General features: G+C 44.0%; 1 long non-coding RNA gene across 1 annotated transcript in view; it reads left to right on the forward strand.

Annotated features, from left to right (window-relative positions):
* Positions 1-3,178, forward strand: part of LOC307181315 — a 2,020,778-nt gene extending 2,017,600 nt beyond the window's left edge. The window contains exon 7 of the long non-coding RNA XR_013826416.1: positions 3,112-3,178. This is a non-coding gene — a long non-coding RNA (uncharacterized lncRNA). The remainder of the gene's footprint in view (positions 1-3,111) is intronic.
* Positions 3,179-7,451: the final 4,273 nt, after the last annotated feature.

Here is a 7,451-nt window from a genome sequence, read left to right on the forward strand (position 1 = left end):
TGACACAGATTTCATTGCTGAGTGATATTGCTTTGTAAGTAAATACCACAACTTCTTTATCCATTTTTCACTTTCTGCGATGTTGAACTTGTACTGTAAACGAGGTTCTTGTAAACAGAGCCGTTCCAAACTTTGGGGTCGCTGTGTCTTTTTGATTTTAATTTCCCTAAGCTATAGGACCATAAGTGGAAGTGCCCTAGGTTCTGTTGCTTTGTTTTTTAGATGTTTCAGGAAACACCATACACTTCTCCCGAGTGGTTGTTGGCAATTTACATCCCGCCCATCAGCATAACAAGGCTCCCAGTTCTCCATGGCCTGTCCTGCCTTTCTGGATTTTACACTTTTTTCAGATGGCCCTTTTGACCGGGGGGAAGTGAGACTTCATTGTAGTGCAGATTTCCTTTGCAAGCTTGCTTGGTTGGCCAAAAAGGGCGTGTGCGTTTTTTCCTGAATATATTCAGGAAAAAACGCATACGCCCTTTTTGGCCAAGTGCATCATTGTGGACGTTCTGCCTCTTTTCCTATGCTTTCAATGCAATTCCAGTCTACCTCCTGAAATCGTTTTCCTGCAATTCTGCCCCGCTTTCAAGTCCTCTTGGCAGCCTTACTTCAGTCTATTTTTGGACGATAGCTGTCATTTATAACTCTGCAGGTTTGTGAATTACAGTGCCCCTGAGCTCCTTTCTTCAACTTGCTTTCTTGTGACCTGGCCGCAACACCGCAGGATGGCTTCAGGCCCTAATCTGTTTCCGGTATGGCACGCTGAGCCTTTGGTTATTTCCTCTTCCTGGTGGGAAATGAGAGTTAAATTTGCCCGTCCAGACACTTCCAGCTAGCCTCTCATTGGTTCTCGCTATTCCTGTTCATCTTCCGCAGAAATTGCAAACTGGGCCAAACAGGAGGTTAAAGGCGCTGACTCTCCAAGTGGGGAGAGTGTTAGTAAAGCGTCTGGAATGTTGCACCCGAGTACCAGGGGAGGAAAACTGAGACATATTTGAACACGTCTCCCGTTCACATGGTTGATCATACTTGGGTTCCACATGCATGTTTTAGCTGAAGGAAGAATAACTTAAACCTGCAGAGTTGAGACCCATGTAATGGGTACCATGCAATATGACTTCAAAGGGTCTTCATTTGCTCACCGAACCTCTCCAATCCTATCACTGCTGCGTTTATGTCCCTGTACACATGCTTGATTCTCTTTTGGAGACATAGCAATCCATAGGTTTTACGATACTTACTAGTCAGGTACATTCTTGGGCGTTTAATATGCGGTGTTGAGTCCATTTCGTTGAGCAAGGAGTAGCTCTGGTCTATTCCATATTTGACTTAAGGAACTTTATCTGTGCTCATTTCAATCTCTGGTTTTATGCAGCACCCCAACTCACCTTTACCCTTAAGCAAGCATATGTTGGTTTTCTAAATTTGAGACCCTGTTCTGTTCTGTAATTCAGTTCCTGTGTAGCCAAGTTTACATTCCGTGTATTACTGATATCTTATGATGTTTCTTTTTCTGTGTGACTTATTTCAGTTAGAATCATCATACCTGAATCCACTCATTGTGATGCTAAGGGCCTGATGACACCGACTTCATTGCTGAGTGATATTGCTTTGTAAGTAAATACCACAACTTCTTTATCCATTTTTCACTTTCTGCGATGTTGAACTTGTACTGTAAATGAGGTTCTTGTAAACAGAGGCGTCCCAAACTTTGGGGTGGCTGTGTCTGTTTGATTTTAATTTCCCTAAGCTATAGGACCATAAGTGGCAGTGCCCTAGGTTCTGTTGCTTTGTTTTTTAGATGTTTCAGGAAACACCATACACTTCTCCCGAGTGTCTGTTGGCAATTTACATCCCGCCCATCAGCATAACAAGGCTCCCAGTTCTCCATGGCCTGGCCTGCCTTTCTGGATTTTACACTTTTTTCAGATGGCCCTTTTGACCGGGGGGAAGTGAGACTTCATTGTAGTGCAGATTTCCTTTGCAAGCTTGCTTGGTTGGCCAAAAAGGGCGTATGCGTTTTTTCCTGAATATATTCAGGAAAAAACGCATACGCCCTTTTTGGCCAAGTGCATCATTGTGGACGTTCTGCCTCTTTTCCTATGCTTTCAATGCAATTCCAGTCTACTTCCTGAAATCGGTTTCCTGCAATTGTGCCCTGCTTTCAAGTCCTCTTGGCAGCCTTACTTCAGTCTATTTTTGGACGATAGCTGTCATTTATAACTCTGCAGGTTTGTGAATTACAGTGCCCCTGAGCTCCTTTCTTCAACTCGCTTTCTTGTGACCTGGCCGCAACACCGCAGGATGGCTTCAGGCCCTAATCTGGTTCCGGTACGGCACGCTGAGCCTTTGGTTATTTCCTCTTCCTGGTGGGAAATGAGAGTTAAATTTGCCCGTCCAGACACCTCCAGCTAGCCTCTCATTGGTTCTCGCTATTCCTGTTCATCTTCCGCAGAAATTGCAAACTGGGCCAAACAGGAGGTTAAAGGGACTGACTCTCCCCTTAGGGAGAGTGTTAGTAAAGCGTCTGGAATGTTGCACCCGAGTACCAGGGGAGGAAAACTGAGACATATTTGAACACGTCTCCCGATCACATGGTTGATCATACTCTAGGTTCCACATGCATGTTTTAGCTGAAGGAAGAATACCTTAAACCTGGGTAGTTGAAACCCGTGGAATGGGTACCATGCAATATGACTTCAAAGGGTCTTCATTTGCTCACCGAACCTCTCCAATCCTATCACTGCTGCGTTTATGCCCCTGTACACATGCTTGATTCTGTTTCGGAGACATAGCAATTCTTAGGTTTTAAGATACTTACAAGTCAGGTACATTCTTAGGCGTTTAATATGCGGTGTTGAGTCCATTTCGTTGAGCAAGGAGTAGCTCTTGTCTATTCCATATTTGGCTTAAGGAACTTTATCTGTGCTCATTTGAATCTCTGGTTTTATGCAGCACCCCAACTCACCTTTACCCTTAAGCAAGCATAAGTTGTTTTTCTAAATTTGAGTCCCTGTTCTGTTCTGTAATTCAGTTCCTGTGTAGCCAAGTTTCCATTCTGTGTATTACTGATATCTTATGATGTTTCTTTTTCTGTGTGACTTATTTCAGTTAGAATCATCATACCTGAATCCACTCATTGTGCTGCTAAGGGCCTGATGACATAGATTTCACTGCTGAATGATATTGCTTTGTAAGTGAATACCACAACTTCTTTATCCATTTTTCACTTTCTGCGATGTTGAACTTGTACTGTAAACGAGGTTCTTGTAAACAGAGCTGTTCCAAACTTTGGGGTGGCTGTGTCTTTTTGATTTTAATTTCCCTAAGCTATAGGACCATAAGTGGAAGTGCCCTAGGTTCTGTTGCTTTGTTTTTTAGATGTTTCAGGAAACACCATACACTTCTCCCTAGTGTCTGTTGGCAGTTTACATCCCGCCCATCAGCATAACAAGGCTCCCAGTTCTCCATGGCCTGTTGCCTTTCTGGATTTTACACTTTTTTCAGATGGTCCTTTTGGCTGGGGGGAAGTGAGACTTCATTGTAGTGCAGATTTCCTTTGCAAGCTTGCTTGGTTGGCCAAAAAGGGCGTATGCGTTTTTTCCTGAATATATTCAGGAAAAAACGCATACGCCCTTTTTGGCCAAGTGCATCATTGTGGACGTTCTGCCTCTTTTCCTATGCTTTCAATGCAATTCCAGTCTACCTCCTGAAATCGGTTTCCTGCAATTCTGCCCCGCTTTCAAGTCCTCTTGGCAGCCTTACTTCAGTCTATTTTTGGACGATAGCTGTCATTTATAACTCTGCAGGTTTGTGAATTACAGTGCCCCTGAGCTCCTTTCTTCAACTCGCTTTCTTGTGACCTGGCCGCAACACCGCAGGATGGCTTCAGGCCCTAATCTGGTTCCGGTACGGCACGCTGAGCCTTTGGTTATTTCCTCTTCCTGGTGGGAAATGAGAGTTAAATTTGCCCGTCCAGACACCTCCAGCTAGCCTCTCATTGGTTCTCGCTATTCCTGTTCATCTTCCGCAGAAATTGCAAACTGGGCCAAACAGGAGGTTAAAGGCGCTGACTCTCCAAGTGGGGAGAGTGTTAGTAAAGCGTCTGGAATGTTGCACCCGAGTACCAGGGGAGGAAAACTGAGACATATTTGAACACGTCTCCCGTTCACATATTTGATCATACTTGGGTTCCACATGCATGTTTTACCTGAAGGAAGAATACCTTAAACCTGGAGAGTTGAGACCCGTGTAATGGGTACCATGCAATATGACTTCAAAGGGTCTTCATTTGCTCACCGAACCTCTCCAATCCTATCACTGCTGCGTTTATGCCCCTGTACACATGCTTGATTCTCTTTCAGAGACATAGCAATCCATAGGTTTTACGATACTTACTAGTCAGGTACATTCTTAGGCGTTTAATATGCGGTGTTGAGTCCATTTCGTTGAGCAAGGAGTAGCTCTTGTCTATTCCATATTTGGCTTAAGGAACTTTATCTGTGCTCATTTGAATCTCTGGTTTTATGCAGCACCCCAACTCACCTTTACCCTTAAGCAAGCATAAGTTGTTTTTCTAAATTTGAGACCCTGTTCTGTTCTGTAATTCAGTTCCTGTGTAGCCAAGTTTACATTCCGTGTATTACTGATATCTTATGATGTTTCTTTTTCTGTGTGACTTATTTCAGTTAGAATCATCATACCTGAATCCACTCATTGTGCTGCTAAGGGCCTGATGACATAGATTTCATTGCTGAGTGATATTGCTTTGTAAGTGAATACCACAACTTCTTTATCCATTTTTCACTTTCTGCGATGTTGAACTTGTACTGTAAACGAGGTTCTTGTAAACAGAGCCGTTCCAAACTTTGGGGTGGCTGTGTCTTTTTGATTTTAATTTCCCTAAGCTATAGGACCATAAGTGGAAGTGCCCTAGGCTCTGTTGCTTTGTTTTTTAGATGTTTCAGGAAACACCATACACTTCTCCCAAGTGTCTGTTGGCAATTTACATCCCGCCCATCAGCATAACAAGGCTCCCAGTTCTCAATGGCCTGTTGCCTTTCTGGATTTTACACTTTTTTCAGATGGCCCTTTTGACCGGGGGGAAGTGAGACTTCATTGTAGTGCAGATTTCCTTTGCAAGCTTGCTTGGTTGGCCAAAAAGGGCGTATGCGTTTTTTCCTGAATATATTCAGGAAAAAACGCATACGCCCTTTTTGGCCAAGTGCATCATCGTGGACGTTCTGCCTCTTTTCCTATGCTTTCAATGCAATTCCAGTCTACCTCCTGAAATCGGTTTCCTGCAATTCTGCCCCGCTTTCAAGTCCTCTTGGCAGCCTTACTTCAGTCTATTTTTGGACGATAGCTGTCATTTATAACTCTGCAGGTTTGTGAATTACAGTGCCCCTGAGCTCCTTTCTTCAACTCGCTTTCTTTTGAGTTGGCCGCAACACCGCAGGATGGCTTCAGGCCCTAATCTGGTTCCGGTACGGCACGCTGAGCCTTTGGTTATTTCCTCTTCCTGGTGGGAAATGAGAGTTAAATTTGCCCGTCCAGACACCTCCAGCTAGCCTCTCATTGGTTCTCGCTATTCCTGTTCATCTTCCGCAGAAATTGCAAACTGGGCCAAACAGGAGGTTAAAGGCGCTGACTCTCCAAGTGGGGAGAGTGTTAGTAAAGCGTCTGGAATGTTGCACCCGAGTACCAGGGGAGGAAAACTGAGACATATTTGAACACGTCTCCCGTTCACATATTTGATCATACTTGGGTTCCACATGCATGTTTTACCTGAAGGAAGAATACCTTAAACCTGGAGAGTTGAGACCCGTGTAATGGGTACCATGCAATATGACTTCAAAGGGTCTTCATTTGCTCACCGAACCTCTCCAATCCTATCACTGCTGCGTTTATGCCCCTGTACACATGCTTGATTCTCTTTCGGAGACATAGCAATCCATAGGTTTTACGATACTTACTAGTCAGGTACATTCTTAGGCGTTTAATATGCGGTGTTGAGTCCATTTCGTTGAGCAAGGAGTAGCTCTTGTCTATTCCATATTTGGCTTAAGGAACTTTATCTGTGCTCATTTGAATCTCTGGTTTTATGCAGCACCCCAACTCACCTTTACCCTTAAGCAAGCATAAGTTGTTTTTCTAAATTTGAGACCCTGTTCTGTTCTGTAATTCAGTTCCTGTGTAGCCAAGTTTACATTCCGTGTATTACTGATATCTTATGATGTTTCTTTTTCTGTGTGACTTATTTCAGTTAGAATCATCATACCTGAATCCACTCATTGTGCTGCTAAGGGCCTGATGACATAGATTTCATTGCTGAGTGATATTGCTTTGTAAGTGAATACCACAACTTCTTTATCCATTTTTCACTTTCTGCGATGTTGAACTTGTACTGTAAACGAGGTTCTTGTAAACAGAGCCGTTCCAAACTTTGGGGTGGCTGTGTCTTTTTGATTTTAATTTCCCTAAGCTATAGGACCATAAGTGGAAGTGCCCTAGGCTCTGTTGCTTTGTTTTTTAGATGTTTCAGGAAACACCATACACTTCTCCCAAGTGTCTGTTGGCAATTTACATCCCGCCCATCAGCATAACAAGGCTCCCAGTTCTCAATGGCCTGTTGCCTTTCTGGATTTTACACTTTTTTCAGATGGCCCTTTTGACCGGGGGGAAGTGAGACTTCATTGTAGTGCAGATTTCCTTTGCAAGCTTGCTTGGTTGGCCAAAAAGGGCGTATGCGTTTTTTCCTGAATATATTCAGGAAAAAACGCATACGCCCTTTTTGGCCAAGTGCATCATTGTGGACGTTCTGCCTCTTTTCCTATGCTTTCAATGCAATTCCAGTCTACCTCCTGAAATCGGTTTCCTGCAATTCTGCCCCGCTTTCAAGTCCTCTTGGCAGCCTTACTTCAGTCTATTTTTGGACGATAGCTGTCATTTATAACTCTGCAGGTTTGTGAATTACAGTGCCCCTGAGCTCCTTTCTTCAACTCGCTTTCTTGTGACCTGGCCGCAACACCGCAGGATGGCTTCAGGCCTTAATCTGGTTCCAGCCCGGCCTGCTGAGCCTTTGGTTAATTCCTCTTCCTGGTGGGAAATGAGAGTTAAATTTGCCCGTCCAGACACCTCCAGCTAGTCTCTCATTGGTTCTCGCTATTCCTGTTCATCTTCCGCAGAAATTGCAAACTGGGCCAAACAGGATGTTAAAGGGACTGACTCTCCAAGTGGGGAGAGTGTTATTAAAGCGTCTGGAATGTTGCACCCGAGTACCAGGGGAGGAAAACTGAGACATATTTGAACACGTCTCCCGATCACATGGTTGATCATACTCTAGGTTCCACATGCATGTTTTAGCTGAAGGAAGAATACCTTAAACCTGGGTAGTTGAAACCCGTGGAATGGGTACCATGCAATATGACTTCAAAGGGTCTTCATTTGCT

This window comes from Stenella coeruleoalba (genome assembly GCF_951394435.1).
Source record: "Stenella coeruleoalba genome assembly, contig: scaffold_49, whole genome shotgun sequence".
Lineage (NCBI taxonomy): Eukaryota > Metazoa > Chordata > Mammalia > Artiodactyla > Delphinidae > Stenella > Stenella coeruleoalba.